Genomic DNA, 21,842 nt, shown 5'->3' on the forward strand with positions numbered 1-21,842 from the left:
TTGTTCTCTGCTTTATTAGTAAAAGTGTTAATACCCATACCAGCCGTCCTGAGATATTTAGATATTGCGAAAGTAAGCACAACTGTATTTGTGAGAAAATGTAATACTCAACAAGCTCTGGTTCGCCTTTTCTCTTTATGATTATCATCAGAAATGGTCCAGTGTGGAAAGTAATCAGAGAATACTGACATAGATGAATAATGTTATGTTATGCACCATCGGATGCAAAGAGCAAGACGAAGATGATAAAATTCTTCAAATTTTGCTGATTGCAATATTTATTTTTTTCTTTTAGAATTTCGCTCTCTGTCATATTTTTACTTTAAATATGGCTCGGCATGGCCAGGTGGGTTAAGGCGTTCGAATCATAATAAGAGGGTCTGATTTTGTTATTTTTTTTCTTCAAATTATGCTGTTTGTGTTATTTTATTTTCATCAAATGTATAAGTATTGTAAAATCGTAAGTTGAGTTTTGGTGTTTAGTTAATAAGCACAAAGCTACACAGAGGGCTATCTGTGCTCTGTCCATCTCGGGTATCGAAACTTGCTTTTTTGCAGTACGAGCCCTCAAATATACCACTGTGCCACTGGAGGATCGTAAATAGAAAGTTACAATGAATTTGAATATTATATATCATATTATATATGTATATATATTATATATGTTTTAATTAATTTTAATTTAAACTTTCAAATGTGTTATGGTTTGATCTTCGAAAAATGGCAAATAAATGTTACAAAATAACTACTTTCTACATATATATCTTTCACGTTCAGTTCTGGACAAATAATATTGTTTACACGACGTTCAAACTTCAATCAAGACGTTCAATCATACTTACACTTCACGTATTTTTTATTACTACATACACATTGGAACGAATTAAGAGAAACATGTCAAAAAAACAACAACAAAAACTTTGAGTTTAATACAGTTGTTGATCTGTAGAATTATAGATAAGTTATAGCTTCAAATTGTTTACAGGTTGTGATGTCATATTTTCGAACTACTTCGTCCAGGGTATATATATACATGTGTACATGCGAGTAATTTAAAATAACTGTGCGAAAGGGCTTTATTTTTTCTTACTTTTACAACTTTATTCTATATTAAGCGAAAAAAGAAATAATCCCTGACGAAGAGAAAAAAAAGGAAATATTTGTACAAGACTGAATGGAAGAATGACCGTTTTTAATATAAAAAATATATAAACAGTTGTGAACTTTGTGACCTTCCTAAATTGATACACACTTCAAATGTTGCTTAATACAACTAAGAACACAAGTACATGATACAAGTATAAAGTTGTATAAAATGACAAAACCAGATTTATTCTATTCCAACCTTTCTCTTCAAGCTATCTTGAAGGTTATCATCCCTTGTTCACTTGAGCGTTCTGATACTTATTCAGCAAAGGGGCAGAATGAACATTCATATTCATCTAACATACTCCATCTTTGTTATTTTGTAAAAATGACATCACAACTGGCCGATTACGATGAATTCGGTACTGTAGGTTAAACCGCTTTCACACAAAGCAGGTTGAGACCTTTTTGAAATCATAGTCAATGCAACACAAGTGATTAAAAATATAAGTTAATGTCATACACTGCAGGGAGGAGCCATGACACAGTGTTCAGATTCAACAGTTAGCGCGTGCTGTTTTATTAAAAGTATGACACAACCCAGAAGTTGTGTCAGGTTTTACCCTTTGATAATTTATAAACACCCAAACTATACTCTTGTCTGTCAATGCCAAGCGTATCAGCGAGGATCAAAAGCAAGGCCGTTGCTATAGAAACACTCCCTGAACCAATGAGGAAGCACAGTTGAATCAGCGTCCGTCAACTGGAAATTTTATCGGCATGCAGCGTAAAGTTTACAACATTTGAGAGTAACGCTCGTAGTGGGGTGTGGGTAAGGGACAATAAAAGGTGAGGTGTTGAATGTACGTCCATAATATTGGTGAAGTTTGTGTATCGGAACCAGAGCGTTTTGCTAAGGTCTGCTTGAAACATCATTTGCATGGTGTTCTCTTTCCACGTGGTTTTTAACTAGTCATTGATCAATACGAACATTTTGTAGACTAAAAGCTCTTTGGCGTTTCACATGTGAGGATGCTAAAGCACGTGCATTTCTCCAGTTCAAGTTTGGTGCCTTATCGTTGTAAGACGCCAACAAGGGACAATGTTAGCCTTAGTTCAGTATTGCGTTTTGGCAGCAGCTTGGGTCCTGAGCTGACGTCGTCTTGGTCTTCAAGCACCTCAAGCCTCCAGGAAATGAGTTTTCCACCAGAACCACCCAAGGTACGATATTAATCGTTTATTAATCAATGTACATACCGCTGACCCATTCCCTTGAGAACGTACAATAAAACTAAAAATATATATATAATTTATCGTGTGTGAAAATAGACAACAAACTTATAACTCCCATCTTATCTAATAAATATCTATGTAATAACCTGATGAAATACTGTAAAAGAGTTACTGTAATCAGTGTAGAGAACTGGTGAATACGGACACTATAGTACATGTTACTTTCAGAATGCTTTGTGCGTTGTTAACACTGATAGCTACCAGGAGATGATTTCAAAATTAACCACTTGTTAAGAATATTAAAGGTCTTGAATGGGTAAGGAAGATAACATTATTACATATTTATGATAATAACAAATATACAGTGTTTCGACAGTAATTTGTTGCCACTGGGTGCTTCGACTATGTTCTAGAAGCGTTGTTCGTTTGTTACCAGTTAGACGTGTAATGAAGTTTTCTTATAATTTATTCAAAGACTCAAGCAGTTTTCAAACTTTATTAGTCTTAACGCGCGGTTCTTTATCTTTAAATTTATTAACATGTTTTGTTTGTTTGTAGTCAACTTTAAGTGTTTAAAAGTTTTACTTTTAGTGTTATAAGCTTGGTACTAAACTACGGTGGGTAGAGGGATAAAACGTAGTTCTTAAAACGTCTGGTAGGTTAGAAATAAATTGAGTCATAATTCAAAAGTTCTATTAAATATATTGGTTATTAACATTAACTTCCTTTGTCTTGCCGTCTGCAGTCTTAAATTAATACTTATATCAGCGTGTTAAACTGATATAAGTATTAAGTTGAGACTGCAGATGGCAATATAAAGGAAGTTAACGAGGTCATCCTGTTTTCTGGAACTTTATCTCACTGCTAAAGTACCTCCTAAACATTTCGTTACAAGCTCATCTTCCTGTTTACTGGAACTTTATCTCACTGCTAAAGTACCTCCTAAACATTTCGTTACAAGCTCATCTTCCTGTTTACTGGAACTTTATCTTACTGCTAAAGTACCTCCTAAACATTTCGTTACAAGCTCATCTTCCTGTTTTCTGGAACTTTATCTCACTGCTAAAGTACCTCCTAAACATTTCGTTACAAGCTCATCTTCCTGTTTTCTGGAACTTTATCTCACTGCTAAAGTACCTCCTAAACATTTCGTTACAAGCTCATCTTCCTGTTTTCTGAACTTTATCTCACTGCTAAAGTACCTCCTAAACATTTCGTTACAAGCTCATCTTCCTGTTTTCTTGAACTTTATCTCACTGCTAAAGTACCTCCTAAACATTTCGTTACAAGCTCATCTTCCTGTTTACTGGAACTTTATCTCACTGCTAAAGTACCTCCTAAACATTTCGTTACAAGCTCATCTTCCTGTTTTCTGGAACTTTATCTCACTGCTAAAGTACCTCCTAAACATTTCGTTACAAGCTCATCTTCCTGTTTTCTGGAACTTTATCTCACTGCTAAAGTACCTCCTAAACATTTCGTTACAAGCTCATCTTCCTGTTTTCTGGAACTTTATCTCACTGCTAAAGTACCTCCTAAACATTTCGTTACAAGCTCATCTTCCTGTTTACTGGAACTTTATCTCACTGCTAAAGTACCTCCTAAACATTTCGTTACAAGCTCATCTTCCTGTTTCTCTGAACTTTATCTCACTGCTAAAGTACCTCCTAAACATTTCGTTACAAGCTCATCTTCCTGTTTTCTGAACTTTATCTCACTGCTAAAGTACCTCCTAAACATTTCGTTACAAGCTCATCTTCCTGTTTACTGGAACTTTATCTCACTGCTAAAGTACCTCCTAAACATTTCGTTACAAGCTCATCTTCCTATTTTCTGGAACTTTATCTCACTGCTAAAGTACCTCCTAAACATTTCGTTACAAGCTCATCTTCCTGTTTTCTTGAACTTTATCTCACTGCTAAAGTACCTCCTAAACATTTCGTTACAAGCTCATCTTCCTGTTTTTTTGGAACTTTATCACACTGATGTATATACCTTCTAGACCTGTAGCTATAAAATCATAGTTCGTTTTAAAAATAATTTATTACAATCTTCTCGATAAAAACTTTCTCAAAGTCTAACCATAAGGTTTGCAAAATGACACAAAATTTGAGGCCTCTTTCTTTCACTGGTCTTCTGATACCGAACTTTGAAGACAGGCTACAAAATATACAATTAACACATATATAACACATGACCATAGTCTTGGGTCTGATGTATCTGCATAAGGTTTATGTAATTGGGAGTGTATTTCTTGAAGATAAAATCCTTACAATTATCAAAATATATAAGTAGTTCCTGTTGCTGCATTTTGGAATAGAACGTGTATTTGTTATGAAGAACACTTGTGACATAAGAACGTTATTTTATCTTCTTTCGTATGTAAATTGATACGACTAGACAATTTTCCAATATTAAACTTAACACGTTCATATAGCTGGAGTAAAACAAATAAACAGTGCTGGGAGAGAAACTGGTTTTAATCAGTGAGTCAGTTTTCTGAACAGTAAGTCGAACTTATGAATTAGTGCACAGGCTTGTGGTATAGGTTTAAAAAACATGGGCCGCCGTAGTGGAGAAGGGAGACAAGTAACGTGGTTGTGCATCTATATGTGAACTTTTGGAAAGCAACCTATTAAAACGACAGTACAGAAACCACTACACTTGGATTGGCTTATAATTTCATGTCGGCCATTGGTTGAAACGTGTGGCTTGTGAGATATGTTAATTTCATTGTTTCACTAGATCAGCGGTTCCAATCCCTTTTAGTCTAAGATCCTCTTGATAGAAAAAAAAGAAAATTTGAGGCCTCCCAACTTATAACTACAGCATGAAGATTAAAAAATAACAATGCTGTGGTAGAAACAACAACATCTCATTTCGACACGCTGTGTCATACAATTAATTTAACGTAATTTTCATGGGCTTTTTGTTTGTCTAAAAGTAAAATTAATTCAGCGTTTTTTATTTCACAGACATCCTTTTACTTTTCTAGCACACTTTGAAAACAAAACATTATATAAATTGTTGGATTATAATCAGATATTTGCTGTCAACAAAAATGTTAACTTCATGTTTGATTTCATGGCTAAGTTCAGTCAATCGTGTTAAAAAGTACGATTTTGATAGCAGTGAAAAAATTATTTACTGAAAAAAGTGACTCATTATCCATTAAACAACAGGAATGTTGAAGATGATCGCTGTTTAAGGGTTAAAAGAAAACAGAGATTCGGTAACATCAGTTCAACATTGAAATTCTTTATTTGAATTAATTATACATCACCAATTTATATAACATTTAAATATTTACTTGTTTTAATTACTAAATTTTGAAATACGAACAAAAATAATCAGTTAAATACTTATAATTAATGTAAATAAAAATGTTGACACAAAAACAAACAAACATGGTATTATGGTTGGAGGTTATATGTTAAAGTAGACCTCCTTGCTGTTTTTAGGGGTACAAGGATTGCCCAGTGGAATCTTCTTTGGTTCTTCTATCAGATACCTACCTTCACCCTTTATCGTCATGAGGTAAGAAACGTATGTCACTACAGAAATGACACACACGAATCCAATTACTGCTTTTATAATCAGAACAAAAAGTTTTTTACGCTTCTAAGCTATCGAAAATGAAGATTCATCTTCGTATTGGTCCGTAATAATGGTTTCATTCTCAAACTCCATATCAGTAGGAATGACTGGATTCACAAATGTTTCTTCTTTAAAAGGTAGCAGATTGTTTATATCTGGTTCTTTACTAACTGACGAAATAACATGTGGGATTCCATTTTCCTTCTTTAAAGAAAAACGACCGTACTGTTTGTTGTGGCCTGAAGATGATGAGTTGGATAATTTACTGGAGGACTTGGTCTTGCTGGTTGATATTTTATTGGAAGAAGTCTTGACTCCTGGATCTTCTGATACAGTTTTTATGACTGAGCGAAAAGTAGTCTCATCATCCCTTCCTCTTTGAGCTGCATAACCGTCATTATAAATCGGATCTTTTATTGTCGCATAATCTGTATAAGTATTCCATCTTTGATTCAGAAGATGTTTCCCAGTATAAAAAACAACTTGTCCAGGCTTACGAATACTAAGAGCATTAACAACTTCAACTAGCGACAACATTGCTTGTGTTATCACAAGTACAGATATGGCTGATGATAGCATACCATTTATCTTTAATAAAATTGACATGTCGTATCGAAAACTTAATAAAACGTAATCACGTATCGTTATTTATGTTCAAGGCGCTGTGTTACTAAGTCTAATGCGTGGTCTCTAAGAATTTTTTAACAATATCGGTTTCTAGGACAATACTGTTTGTTGCATGGTTTCTAAGCGTTTTTAACAATATAACAGTGAATATTCACTTATTTAAAATTCAAAGAAAAATCACCATTGGACGTATAACGTCTGTGATTAAAAATCTGAAATTATGAGAAATTTTCTCTTACAATAAAAAATTTCCAAAAATATATATATATTTTTTTATTTCGCACACAGACACACATGCGCCTTCTACGCTGGCCGTCCCTAATTTAACAGTGTAAGACTAAAAAGAAGACAGTTTGTCATCAACACCATCCGCCAACACTTAGGCTTCTTTTTCACTAGCAAATAGTGGGAGTGTTCGTAATGTTATATCGCTTACCGGAGTTTAATGGCGAGTGTGTTTGGTGTAAAAAGCATTCGAACCCGTGCCCCTCAAATTGCTAGTCAAGCGCTTGAACCCCTTCGCCATACTGTGACATTTATCGTACCAAGCACTTCTTTTTTTAAATATTAAAGTTTTTTTTTTTACTTTTCAAATGTAGTAAGACTTTTATTATATAAGTCACACTTATTAAAGTCAATGAAATGACTTCAAATAAAAAAGAATCATTGAAAATATTGTCAGTCTATTGAATTGAACCAGAATTTGGGTTGAATATGCACATTGCTACATGACAGAAAAGAACTGTCACTTAAACCTATCATACTGTACATTATGTAATGGAAAAACTATTTTTTGTCCTCTTCTAACACGTATACCGAATCTAAAATTGCTCTGTTTTATGATGTCAATGGTTACAAATGGTTTCTACTGGTTGCTATACGTTTGGTTGACATCGTAATAGCGTTTGAGATATGAAATTGGACATGTTTAGATCCTAATTTATAGCTTTAATATAAATGTACGAACTATCTCTATGAAAATATCATTATGAGGAGAGGATAATACAGATGTTTGTTCAGTCTGTAAAATAATTTTCCTCTTGACACCATTGGGGTAAAACATGTTGACTACTAAAAGGTCTTTGATAAAGATAAACTTTACATAAAACACCCATATCTTGAAGGAAGGTTAAAAACTTCTCCCGTTGTCCTTAGAATTTGTTTGTTGTTGTTGAACATCAGGTTGTCCTACTTTTTTTTATCTAAAATATCAAATAATATGAATTATTTTTATTTGTTTATTAAACTTAACTTATGCAGTTGAGCAGAAACAAAATAGACATTTGCTTGATAGAATACAAGGATATATAGTTACAGAAAGTACTGTTTATTTCAGTTGTAGATATTGTAAGCAAAGTGTATAACTTTGCATTTTATACGTTTTGCTTAGTTTGTACACATATTAACTGCTATACGAAGTTTTTCTCCATGTACATATGTTGTTACTTCAATAGAATTTTTTTAAAAATATAATAAGATATACACTTTAGTAGTGAAGGAATTTTTATGAAAATATATACATTAGTACTGAAGTTAGATTGTGAATAAAACATATTAGAAACTCCACATTTGTTCTCAAGGTTGGTTAGGAAGGTCGACTCGCAATCAGAATCTCACGACGTTCGACTCCCCGTTCTACCAAATATGTTTGTTGTTTGTTTTGGAATTTCGCACAAAGCTACTCGAGGGCTATCTGTGCTAGCCGTCCCTAATTTTGCAGTGTAAGACTAGAGGGAAGGTAGCTAGTCATCACCACCCACCGCCAACTCTTGGGCTACTCTTTTACCAACGAATAGTGGGATTGACCGTCACATTATAACGCCCCCACGGCTGAAAGAGCGAGCATGTTTGGCGTGACCGGGATGCGGACCCGCGACCAAATATGCTCGCCCTTTCAGTCGTGAGGGCATTATAACTAACGATCAATTTCACTATTCGTTTGTAAACAATAGCCTAATAGTTGGCGGTAGGTAGTGATGACTAAGTGCTTTTACTGTTTATTTGTGTGAATATATCTAATATTTGTTGTGTTTTTAATCATCATAGTTTTGGAGACGCTTTTTCCGAACGCTCTTTTTCCTTCCGACTAACACCTACGATTGTACATACATATACGTATATATAATAAGGTGTAGATACTGATACGTGATGTTTGATGATGTTTGGATTTTCAAAAGCCAGATTTATTGTTCTTGGTGTATACTTTCATCATATTCTGTTATTTGAAGAACGTCACATGCAACGCTTTGAACACCGTCTGCGTAAGTGTAATGTGTCGTTTAAAACTGTTAATTAGCTCTAAAAATGCTTTTCTGATGATACTAATGTCACTCAGTTCAACTATATAATACATAGACCAGTCTGCTACAGTAAACTGTATAATTAGTATAATTTTACTTTTTAAAAGAAACCTTCTTTTTCAGGCCGAGTTACTACAATTTTTTGATAATTTCTAATTTTTAGTTACGTCGAGTAATATTTGCGTTACTTTGTAATATTTGTAAATCTACATTTCTTTTTGAAATTTAAAATGATGCAAAGAAATGGGTGTAGGAATGTTAAAAAGTTCATGTACACACGTCCTGCTTACTTTGAATCACTAGGCCAGTATGGTGATAACAGCTTTGGTCTAGTCTCGCTACCAGCTGAAAACTGCATATCCTGTTTACGTCACATTATACAGAAGGGAGTATGTCCATGGTTAACTAACAAACATAACTGTTCTTATCATTACAAACAGTTCTAAAAATTCTGTCATTGATTTCCAGTTTTTCAACCTGGTTTAAAATTTTTTTTGACCTTTATTTGTCTTGGTTTAAAGGAACTGTCATCACGAATTGCCTCAACCTTCTCTATAAGAACGTCATAACTGATTACAGATGAATATAATAATTACAATAAGTAATAATTAATCTTGATTATAACTAACAGTCAAACTACAGAACCTTTCTATGACTACTCTGGTGATCAGTTAGTTAACCACACTGTTAATACTATTTCTGGCGTTTGATAGATTGAAAAATTCGTCTGCCAGACTCATGTAATGACATTCTTAGATAACAATCTAGACGGACAAATATAAGTTTGAAATGGTAGGCAGATGGATATAATGATGTTATGTATGATAATATTTCTGTTAGACAAATCTACTCTTGCCATATTAAATATATGATATAACGAATTTCTCTTTCGTAAACGTTCCAGTAGATAATGCTAAGTTTGTTGTGGTGGTCAGGTGGATATAATGATACTGTATATGGTAAGACTTCTGTGGAACAAACCTGCAATTGTATTGTCATTTTCTGACAAATACGAAGGTGTACACATTGACCTTTCTTAGAATATAAATCAGCGTTGAAGCTGTTTATGAAATGATCCACATAAGTAAGTAGCACAAGAATCCACAATAACATTGCCTGAATGAGTTACCCAGATCAGAAGGGTGCTGATGACGTAGACGATTTGTATCTTTCAAAACGAGGGTTTCCTTTAAAAATGTATGATGAAGTCTTATGTTGATGTTGTCTCCCTTTAAAGATGTATAATCTCTAATACTTACATCATCAGTTTTATGTGTGTGTGAATATGAGTAAGTTATTTATAAAACTTTCAGTTTGTAAAGAAAAGTGATTAACTGACACAATTGTCATTTAAAATGAATAACAAGATAAACCATGTTTTGACACTTAATGTACTAAAGTAACATAGAATCATTCCGAAAGGCAGATTAAGTTTACTCTAGTTTTTTTGCATGAAAAAATAAAATAATAGATTCTTGTCCAGATGAAACAAATGTTGGTCTGCATACTTGTCCGTAGAATGAGTATGAAGAACACTACCATAGAGCATGTTTATACATACACGCCCCTTGTTATGTAACTGTTAACAAGTAATTCGTCCACATTCCTGAGACACTAAGTTAGTAACTACTTGAGTTACCAGTCTGGTTGGTGCCTTATCGCTGTCTACTTGAGTAGCGTATAAACTGGTTTACAAAACAAGTTTCGTGTAAAAGTGAATCTACTCGACGACCTTTACAATGAAAATGTGTACGTGCTGAGCCGTGCTGGGATTTCTTTTTATCACGATACCAAACGATTTATGCCGGAGTTTCTTAACAATGTTTCTTGACTCTTTATAATCAGGTATTATTATAATTATTTAAGCACTCTTAACACAAGTTTGGTTTGGTTTGAATTAAGCACAAAGCTACAAGAGAGCTGTCTGCGCCAGTCGTCCCTAATTTAGGAGTGTAAGACTATAGGAAAGGCAGCTAGTCATCACCACCCACCGCCAATGTTGGGCTACTCTTTTACCAACGAATAGTGGGATTGACCATCACATTATAACGCTCTCACGGCTGAAATGACGAGCATGTTTGGTGCGATGGGGGATCGAACCCGTGATATTCGGATTATGAGACAAGTGCTTTAGCCAACTAGCTAAGCCGGGTCATGTTAGGCTAAACACATTGTGAATTGGATGGAAATAAATATTATTATTATTACTATACTTAAGTCAATCTTGACACAAGTCTATTCTTTAACATCTATTAAAATATTTTGTTCAAATAAAATGTTTTCAGTGAAATTTTATTTATTTATCAATTCATTTCGCTGTAAAATAAGCTCACCTTTTACTGAAATATCTAAGTGTTTTACACTGACAGCGAGTAATAGATGGTTTTAGGACATGTAGGTTATAAGTTTTATCATTCGAAATCTAACCTGTATTTGATACTCATTACCAGCTGACTCTTTTGTGATCCCTTTTTGGATTGTGTCTAAGTAACAGGATATCTCCAACACTTTCAAGAGCTGTTTTCACAGATACGATATTTTAACAATTATACGAGCATGTTTGGTGTGACAAGGAAAAAGCAAAAGGTATAGCAATATGAAAACTGTAATTTTTTTTTATATAAACTAATATTGAATATATCAGTTTATATTTTTTTACATGACCTATTTATGAAACCCACTTGTTGAGAAATTTATATGCAAAACGCTCGTTTGGGTTGAGAAAATATTTTACAAAGAAGAGCGAACAACGTTTCGATCTTCTTCGGTCATCGTCAGGTTCACAAAGAAAGAGGTAACTGACCGGAAGCTGACCACATGTTTAAAAGGGTTGTGTAACTGAAAGTTGGAATGTAGAGGGCGGTGGTAGATGTTTGAATATATAATTTTATTTATTTTATTATATTAATATAGGTATAAAGGCGTTCCTTTATATTGGTTTATTTTGGGTTTTAGTTGTTGTATAAGTAAGGCTTCTTTAATTTTGCGTTTGTTTATGTTTGTTTCTTTATTTAGTATTTGAGAGTTTTCTATCGTTATGTTGTGTTTATTTGATTTGCAGTGTTCGAAAACGTGTGAAGGTGACTTTTTATGTTCTTTGAATCTGGTTTCCATTTTTCTACTTGTTTCTCCAATATAGAAGTTGTGGCAGTTATCACATTGTATTTTATAAATAATGTTGGTGTGGTGTTTGTCAGTGTAGTTTTACATAGTATAGACCTCAGTTTTGTGCCTGGTTTTTGAATAAATTTGGTATTAACTGGAATGTCGTATTTTGTTACTAGTTTTGCCAAATGTTGGTTATTTGTTTGCTGATGTCAGGAATATATGGTATACAGCAGTATATGGTTTCGTGATTTTTGATTCGTGAGATGTGTTTACTTTAGTTGGTTGATTTTGCTTTCTGTCTAGGTGTTTGCGTATAATGTTTTCTACGGTTTGTGGAGGAAACTTATTGATGTTGATGAAGTATTGTTTTATTTTGTCTGATTCATCGTTAATTTTATCTGGTGAGCATCGGTTTTTGTTTGTGTTTATTTGGTTTCTTAGTATGCTGAGTTTTTATTTTGTTTCATGTGCTGAGTCCCAAGGAATGTATAGTCCAGTATGGGTGATTTTTCGGTGGATTTCTGTTTTGAATTGTGTGTCGGTTCTTGTAATTTTGAGGTTAAGAAATGATATTTGATTGCTTTCCTCCTGTTCACATGTGAAGTTAATGTTGGGATGTACAGAGTTAATGTGATTGAAAAAATTAAGTATGTGTTCAGTAGATTTGAATCCCGCAACCGTGTCATCTACATATCTGTACCAGTATAGTGGTGGATGTAATGCTGTATTAATTGCTTGTGTTTCAACTTGTGTCATAAAAATATTGGCTAGAACTGGTGATACTGGGTTGTCCATGCTTAGGCCATTTGTTTGTATATAGTTTTGGTTGTTGAACATGAAGTTTGTCTCTATCGTGGTGAATTATATTAGGGTTGCTAACTGGTTACTGGGAATGTCTATGGTTGGGTTAGGGTCTCGGATATAGAGTTCTAAGGCTATCTTGCAGGCTTTAGTGGTTGGAACTTCTGTGAAGAGGGATATAACATCGAAACTGGCCATTAAGGCTTTATGATTAAGTTGATTTAGATTAGACTTGAAATTAAAAGAGTCTTTGATGAATGAGCTGGCTGAGGTTACATATTTGGAGAATGCCCATGCTATGTATTTACCAAGATTGTAATTAAACGATTCATATGTGGACATTATTGGTCGTAATGGACAATCTGGTTTATGAGGTTTGGGGATGCCGTATATTTGTGGTGTGCGTGAGTCAGTTTTACGTAGGTAGGAATAAAGTGTTTGTGAAATTGTGTTGGCTTTTTTCATTTGTAGTAGTAATTTGTTCAGTTGCGTCTCGTGTGTCTTTGTTGGATTTGTGTGTATTGGTTTAAATTTGTTCGTGTCTGATAGGATGTTATTCATTTTTTGGATGTATTCATTCGTGTTCATTATGACTATAGCGTTACCTTTATCTGCTTTTAGAATTTTTATGTTTTGTCTTGTTTTAGGTTTTAATGGAATTAATGTCTCTTTTGTAAGGTTGTTTTTAGTTTTCTGTTTTGTGAAATTATGTTGATGGTTTTGTGAGAAAATTCTTATAAAAATCGTTTAAGATGTTGTTTTTAGGTGTTACTGGAAAATATAAATTTGTAATTTTACCTGGAAAGTTTGGCTGTTGGATGTCAATAAAATTATCTAAGTTGTCTTCTTTCTGTTGGTTGTTTTTGGTTGTTTCCTTGTTGTTGTTCTCTGTAGAAAGTATCACAAGTCTTCTGGCTAGGTCTTCTAAACATGTTTTGATTTCTATGGTTGGAATGTACCTAGGTGCTATTGCGAAGTTGAGTTCTTTGTTAAGTAGATGTATCTCGTCTGTGTTTAATTGTCGGTCGGATCTGTTAATTATGAGGTTAGTCAACGGTTTGTCGTTTTGGTGTCTTTTCTGTTGTTTCCATCGTAGTTTTTTTAGTTTTTTGTTGTGGCAGATCTTTTTGTCTGTGTCTTTCTTAGTATTGATTTGGATTATGTTTCGTTGTATAAGTCCGTAAATCTCTGGTTTAATGCAGCATGCCAGTTGATGGTCTAAGTTCATTTTTTGTTTTTGTAAGTCATGTAGTTCTTTGTATTTTGTGTTCAACATGGCTTTAAGTAGTTTTTTCTGTAAATTTTGGATAATGTTTGTGTATGTATTAAAATTTTTTGAAAGTTTTACCTTTACAAAATTAGGGGTTAGTTGTTCCTTTCTATATTGTTGAATAAAGTAAATGTCATTTCTTCTATTAATAATTCGTTGGTTTAAATTTCTTAACGATCGTGTGAGCGTGTACTATTAATAGTGGTGTACGGTATGCTAGTTCAGACATAATGGTAACAGTTAAGTAAAAATATACAAAAACTTACACTTCTCGTACAATCGCTTACTTACCTGGAGGTGCCGGGAATCGAACCCGGGGCCTTTAAATTTCTTAACGATCGTGTGAGCGTGTACTGTTAATAGTGGTGTACGGTATGCTAGTTCAGACATAATGGTAACAGTTAAGTAAAAATATACAAAAACTTACACTTCTCGTACAATCGCTTACTTACCTGGAGGTGCCGGGAATCGAACCCGGGGCCTTTCGCATGCAAAGCGAACGCTCTACCACTGAGCTACACCCCCATAAGTTTGAGTGTATTTATAATGATGAAGTTCATGTTTATTTACACTCAAACGTCTCAGAGTAACCTGTTGAACCAATGTCAACCAAAATTTGTATTTCAGCGTTATGATCTGACTGATTGAACGTTGTATTGGTTGCTTTCTTCTCTTCAGTTATTTCTTTCTTACTTTTATGTATTCTGATAATGTACTTTGTCATACAGTTTACTTTAAAGTAATACTTATATATATGTGTGTATTTATATATTTGAGAGCCTAAAGCTGATATGACAGTCGTTTGAATATTACCTTACTTCCATATGGAACAAAATAATGAATTAGCCTTGCTATAAGTAACAAAGTGACCCATGGTGGTTATGATGACGATGTCTGGAACGAATGTTTTGTGGTATTCATTTTGTCATCGTCCAGACTAGCTGTACTCCACACATTGGACACATATTTTCATTATAACAGTGAAGGTCAAATCCTAACAGGGTGGCAATATCTGCCTCCACTCTAGTTTGTCTCTTCAGACTTAATGCAGATGGCATTGATGTAGCTTTTTGAGAAATTCAACAAATAAACAACAAGCAAGATGTCATATTTTAAATGTGTTAATTGCTTGTGTTAACAACATGTACCTCAATCACATCTGACAACTTTCTTTTTATACATTTTGTTACATTTGTCATATTTTAAATGTGTTAACAACATGTACCTCAATCACATCTGACAACTTTCTTTTTATACATTTTGTTACATTTGTCATATTTTAAATGTGTTAATTACTTGTGTTAACAACATGTACCTCAATCACATCTGACAACTTTCTTTTTATACATTTTGTAACATTTCATGGTTTTGACTATCAGAAAGGCTAGAAAAGGATCATATAATTTTTTCTTCTGTTTTTCGGGAAATATATTTATGTCTCATATGAAAACAATTCTAGTTCTTCTTTATTTGTAGTTAAGCACAAATCTACATAATGGATTATCTCTGTTATGCCCACCACATGTATCTAAACCCGGATTCTAGCGTTGGAAATTCGCAGTCATATCTTTGTGCCACTAGGAGGCAAGAGAACTTTCTAAAGATATATTGATTTTTGTTAATTTTTAATAGAGAATCCATACCTCGCACCAGAAACACAAAACTGTATGTTGTAAAAAGTTCTCTCCAGGTGTTACTACTGGAAAAGAAGTTTGACGTTTTTATCTCTAAATATTATTTTGTTTCTTTGTTTGGAAATTCTCACAAAGTTACAAAAGGGATATCGGTGTATAGTTGTCCTTAATGTTGAACCTATAGACTCTGGTTTACTTGTTTCTATCGTTACTACTTTAATACATCGATGGTCCGAAAGTGTTACAAGCATTTTCGTAAGAATTCTAGTGAACAAACACACATTTCCGTTTTAAGACCCTGAATATATTTTCTTATAAACCGAAACACAAATAAAACATTTTTTATGCTAAAGCTAAACATAAAAGTACGTTTTTACAGATTAAATCCTGTAATAAACAAATATGTGATACGAGTTAATTACGTCGAATAAAGTCGAAACGTTGTTCGCTCCTCTATTACTGCCTTCTCAACCCATTCCAGCCGTTTTTAAATACATAATTTTCTCTACAAGTGGGTTTTCTCGTCATCACGGTTCATGAGTAACAGTAAATATACTCTTATACGTGTAAAATATTTGGTAACGACGGATGATTTAGGCTAACTGCTCTCACTCTGATCAAGTCTAAAATAGAAACAAACCCTACCGGTGTCTTAACTAGCCTCTGACTTGGCTATTTAACTATATGTAACAAGGAGTCCTTTTTTGAATGTGGATTTCTTTCCGAGGTATATTTGGTTAAATATACATCACATTTTTAAATTTAGACAATCTTTTACTTATTTAAATCTCAATCATAAATGAGTTAAAATGCTGTTTGTTTGTGTATTTCATCCGAACTGCCTCATTAGTCCCATCTCTTGGATAAAACGATTCTATGTATGACATTTTATTATAAAAACATATCTTAATCTTGAAACAAATTCTTCTAATTTCAGATCAACGTTAAGCCGAAGTTCAACAGTAAATGATGCCATTTACTATAAACAGTTTTATAATACTATTGATAAACTATGACGCTGACATTTCTTTCTATGTGGTTTTCGCTAATTTGCATAATAAAAATATTTTCTCACACATTTGCACATCTACGTGGATAAGTAATACCTAGGTGCACACCTTCAGTCTGGGTGCAACATCTCGGTGTCTAGGGTCTTTTCTCTTGGTGTTATGGTGGTTACTCTTCTTTACTTTGTAGTTTCTCACTATATTTCTCATTGAAAAGGTGTGTACACACGTGGATAAGTAATACCTAGGTGCACACCTTCAGTGTGGGTGCAACATCTCGGTGTCTAGGGTCTTTTTTCTTGGTGTTATGGTGGTTACTCTTCTTTACTTTGTAGTTTTTCACTATATTTCTCATTAAAAAGATGTGTACACACGTGGATAAGTAATAATACCCTCATGTAGTATGTGTGCAAAATTTTAAGTTTCTAAGTTCTTTTCTCTTGGAGTTATGTGGGGTCACACACAAACCAAAAGCCTCGGCCTTTTATTATTGTGGGTCAGTTTGTTGCTATATGACAACACTTTAAAATATGTGTTTTACAGTTCACGGATTAAACATTTGATTAATTGATTCATTAAAATCGATAAATATACAACATTCATACATATATTCAGTAAAACAAAATTAACGCAAAGATACAGGGTCTTTTACGCCAAGCGTTTTGATGACATATGTAACTGGACTTGAGAAATCCTGAACAAACTTAGAGGCGCTCAGGTCAGATATTCTTGGCCCAAAACAGCGAGATTAATGAAATTGTAACGTAAGATAAAGAAATCATAGAGTACTTATTAGTACTCATAATTACGATTAATTAATAACAGTTCTACTTTTTATCGGAAACTTTAACAATTGTTCATCAAGAAACAATTGCATAATATATATAAATTTAGAATATCATCACACGTTACATATTATTCCAGAAGTTACCGTACACTGGGAAGGTATAAACGATTTATTTTGTTTTTCATACAAACATACAAGAGGATTATCTGTGCTAGCCGTCCCAAATTTAGCAATGTAAGACTACAGGGAAGAGAGCAAGTTATCACCATCCCACCTCTTGAATTACTCTTTTAACAACGAATATTGGGCTTGACCGTCAAATTAATTGCTTGTAAATATCATGTTACGAACAAAATTAAACAATAATAAAATATTGACTCTCGAAATAAATTACCAACATATGCACTTAACAGCCGTTTATATCATAACATGAGGATTGATGTCAAACGAATTCTAAAATCCATCCAGTTTTTCTCGAAAACAAATTAATACACGAACATGCTGATAAAAGGATATGTTTTCAAAATGATCATCTTATCTATAGATAACAAGAAATTTAATTATTTTACACACAAAAAAGGACCACTGTCCCAAATGGGACCCGACTTTGTAGATTGCTATTTATATTCATACAATGATGTTAAAAAACCAAAATTTGTCCCTCTATGATGATTATAAGTGAGTGAAGTATTTCATAAAATATTACAAGTAGTTTTATTGATTTTACTTGTACTATCGATATCATACAAAATATTATCATTGATAATATTTTTATTTTTTATTAAACGCAAGCTAAATTCTAATTTTTAACTTTATTACATGATAAAAATGCAACCTAAAAATTTAATAAAATGGACCAAACCTAGATACTCATAGAGAAAAGAACTGATAAAGTTATTTTGGAGACATCTATCGATCAGCTCATGGAACATATCATCCCGATTACCACTAAGGCTGGAATCGAAGGGCGGCTTTCTTGGAGTTCACTGGAGGTGACATTAATAATGTCAGTCTTTCTCGGGCAAATGTTTGAAGAATCAAATAAAAAATTATAGTACCTGAAGCTACAGTCATCAGAGAAGACATGTTATTAATCTGAAACTATAGTCATCAGAGAAGACATGTTAATAATCTGAAGCTACAGACATCGGTGAAGACATGTTAAGAATCTGAAACTACAGACATCAGTGAAGACATGTTAATAATCTGAAGCTACAGACATCAGTGAAGACATGTTAAGAATCTGAAGCTACAGACATCAGTGAAGACATGTTAAGAATCTAAAGCTAGAGAATCAGAGAAGACATGTTAATAATCTGAAGCTACAGACATCAGATAAGACATGGTAATAATCTGAAGCTACAGACACCAGATAAGACATGTTAAGAATCTGATGCCACAGACATAAGTGAAGACATGTTAATAATCTGAAGCTACAGACATCAGATAAGACATGGTAATAATCTGAAGCTACAGACACCAGAGAAGACATGTTAAGAATTCGAAGCTACAGTCATCAGATCAGACATGTTAATAATCTGAAACTGCAAATATCAGTGAAGACATGTTAAGAACCTGAAACTACAGTCATCAGTGAAGACATGTTAAGAATCTGAAGCTATAAACATCAGAGAAGACATGTTAATAATCTGAAAATACAGTCATCAGTGAAGACATGTTAATAATCTGAAACTACAGACATCAGTGAAGACATCTTAAGAATCTAAAGCTAGAGACATCAGTGAAGACATGTTAAGAATCTGAAGCTACAGTCATCAGTGAAAACATGTTAAGAATCTAAAGCTAGAGAATCAGATAAGACATGTTAATAATCTAAGCTACAGACATCAGTGAAGACATGTTAAGAATCTGAAGCTACAAACATCAGAGAAGACATGTTAATAATCTCAAACTACAGACATCAGTGAAGACAAGTTAAGAATCTGAAGCTACAGACATCAGTGAAGACATGTTAAGAATCTGAAGCTACAAACATCAGTGAAGACATGTTAAAAACCTGAAGCTACAGACATCAGTGAAGACATGTTAATAATCTGAAGCTACAGACATCAGATAAGACATGTTAATAATCTGAAGCTACAGACATCAGTGAAGGCATGTTTATAATCTGAAGCTACAGACATCAGATAAGACATGTTAATAATCTGAAGCTACAGACACCAGATAAGACATGTTAAGAATTCGAAAATACAGACATCAGTGAAGACATTTTAATAATCTGAAGCTACAGACACCAGATAAGACATGTTAAGAATTCGAAAATACAGACATCAGTGAAGACATTTTAATAATCTGAAGCTACAGACACCAGAGAAGACATGTTAAGAATCTCAAGCTACAGTCATCAGTGAAAACATGTTAAGAATCTAAAGCTAGAGACATCAGAGAAGACATGTTAATAATCTAAGCTACAGACATCAGTGAAGACATGTTAAGAATCTGAAGCTACAAACATCAGAGAAGACATGTTAATAATCTAAAACTACAGACATCAGTGAAGACAAGTTAATAATCTGAAGCTACAGACATCAGTGAAGACATTTTAAGAATCTAAAGCTACAGACATCAGTGAAGACATGTTAAGAATCTGAAGCTACAAACATCAGTGAAGACATGTTAAGAATCTGAAGCTACAGACATCAGTGAAGACAAATTAATAATCTGAAGCTACAGACATCAGTGAAGACATGTTAATAATCTGAAGCTACAGACATCAGATAAGACATGTTAATAATCTTAAGCTACAGCCACCAGATAAGACATGTTAAGAATTCGAAGATACAGACATAAGTGAAGACATTTTAATAATCTTGAGCTACAGACATTAGTGAAGACATGTTAATAATCTGAAGCTACAGACATCAGATAAGACATGTTAATAATCTGAAACTGCAAATATCACTAAAGACAAGTTAATAATCTGAAGCTACAGACATCAGTGAAGTCATGTTAAGAACCTGAAGCTACAGACATCAAAGTAGACATGTTAAGAATCTGAAACTGCAGTCATAAGTGAAGACATGTTAAGAATCTGAAGCTACAGACACCAGAGAAGACATGTTAAAAATTCGAAGCTACAGACGTCAGAGAAGACATGTTAATAATCTGAAGCTACAGTCATCAGAAAAGACATGTTAATAATCTGAAACTGCAAATATCAGTGAAGATAAGTTAATAATCTGAAGCTACAGACATCAGTGAAGACATGTTAAAAACCTGAAGCTACAAACATCAAAGTAGACAAGTTAATAATCTGAAGCTACAGACATCAGAGAAGACATGTTAAGAATCTGAAGCTACAGTTATCAGTGGAGACATATTAAGAATCCGAAGCTACAGACATCAGTGAAGACATGTTAAGAATCTGAAGCTACAGACATCAGTGAAGACATGTTAAGAATCCGAAGCTACGGTCATCAGTGAAGACATGTTAGTAATCTGAAGCTACAGACATCAGTGAAGACATGTTAAGAATCTGAAGCTACAGACATCAGTGAAGACATGTTAAGAACCTGAAACTGCAGTCATAAGTGAAGACATGTTAATAATCTGAAGCTACAGACATCAGTGAAGACATGTTAATAATCTGAAGCTACAGACATCAGAGAAGACATGTTAAGAATCTGATGCTACAGACATAAGTGAAGACATGTTAAGAATCTGAAGCTACAGTCATGAGTGAAGACATGTTAATAATCTGAAGCTACAGTCATCAGTGAAGACATGTTAATAATCTGAAGCTACAGACATCAGAGAAGACATGTTAATAATCTCAAACTACAAACATCAGTGAAGACATGTTAATAATCTGAAGCTACAGACATCAGATAAGACATGTCAAATATTGACCTTTAGTTTATCACAAACATAGTGAGTGAATTGGAGGAGGATAGAAAACTTATAGTTGGTGTTTGTAGTCAGTATTACTATTTCATTCTTAGATTTAGTTGATTTACTTCTAGGAATAATACTTTCTTCAAAAGGTCATGGGTAACCAGTTAGCCTTTACAGTTTGCTTGAATATTATGATATCACAGATCAGGTCATGACAGTTTGTTGTGACACTGCTTTATCTGAAACAGGTCGGAGGCCCGACATGGCCAGGTGAGTTAAGGCTTTCGACTTGTAATCTGAGGGTCGCGGGTTCGAATCCCCGTTTCACCAAACATCTTCGCCCTTTCAACCGCGGGGGTGTTATAATGTTACGGTCAATCCCGCTGTTCGTTAGTTAAAAAGTAGCCCAATAGTTGGCGGTGGGTGGTGATGACTAGCTGCCTTTCCTTTAGTCTTACACTCCTAAATTATTGACGGCTAGCGTAGATGGCCTTCGAGTAGTTTTGTATGTAATTAAAAAATACAAAAACAAAACAA

At 33.8% G+C, this 21,842-nt stretch overlaps 2 long non-coding RNA genes and 1 other non-coding gene across 6 annotated transcripts in view; 2 read left to right on the forward strand and 1 right to left on the reverse strand.

The window, feature by feature from the left end:
* Positions 1–1,772: 1,772 nt before the first annotated feature.
* The window catches only part of LOC143249963 (uncharacterized), a 47,324-nt gene continuing 27,254 nt past the window's right edge, over positions 1,773–21,842 (forward strand). For 3 of the 4 annotated variants that reach the window (XR_013028060.1, XR_013028059.1, XR_013028061.1), the window contains exon 1: positions 1,773–2,307. This is a non-coding gene — a long non-coding RNA (uncharacterized LOC143249963). Of the gene's footprint in view, positions 2,308–5,780; positions 5,857–21,842 lie in introns of those variants that run through there. The other variant, XR_013028058.1, reaches the window with a different exon arrangement.
* Positions 11,300–15,128, forward strand: LOC143249965 (uncharacterized). The gene is made up of 2 exons (XR_013028062.1): positions 11,300–11,429; positions 14,800–15,128. It is a non-coding gene; the product is annotated as an uncharacterized LOC143249965 (long non-coding RNA).
* Positions 14,476–14,547, reverse strand: TRNAA-UGC (transfer RNA alanine (anticodon UGC)). The gene has a single exon. It is a non-coding gene; the product is annotated as a tRNA-Ala (tRNA).

This window comes from Tachypleus tridentatus, chromosome 4 (assembly GCF_004210375.1).
Source record: "Tachypleus tridentatus isolate NWPU-2018 chromosome 4, ASM421037v1, whole genome shotgun sequence".
NCBI classification, from domain to species: Eukaryota; Metazoa; Arthropoda; class Merostomata; order Xiphosura; family Limulidae; genus Tachypleus; species Tachypleus tridentatus.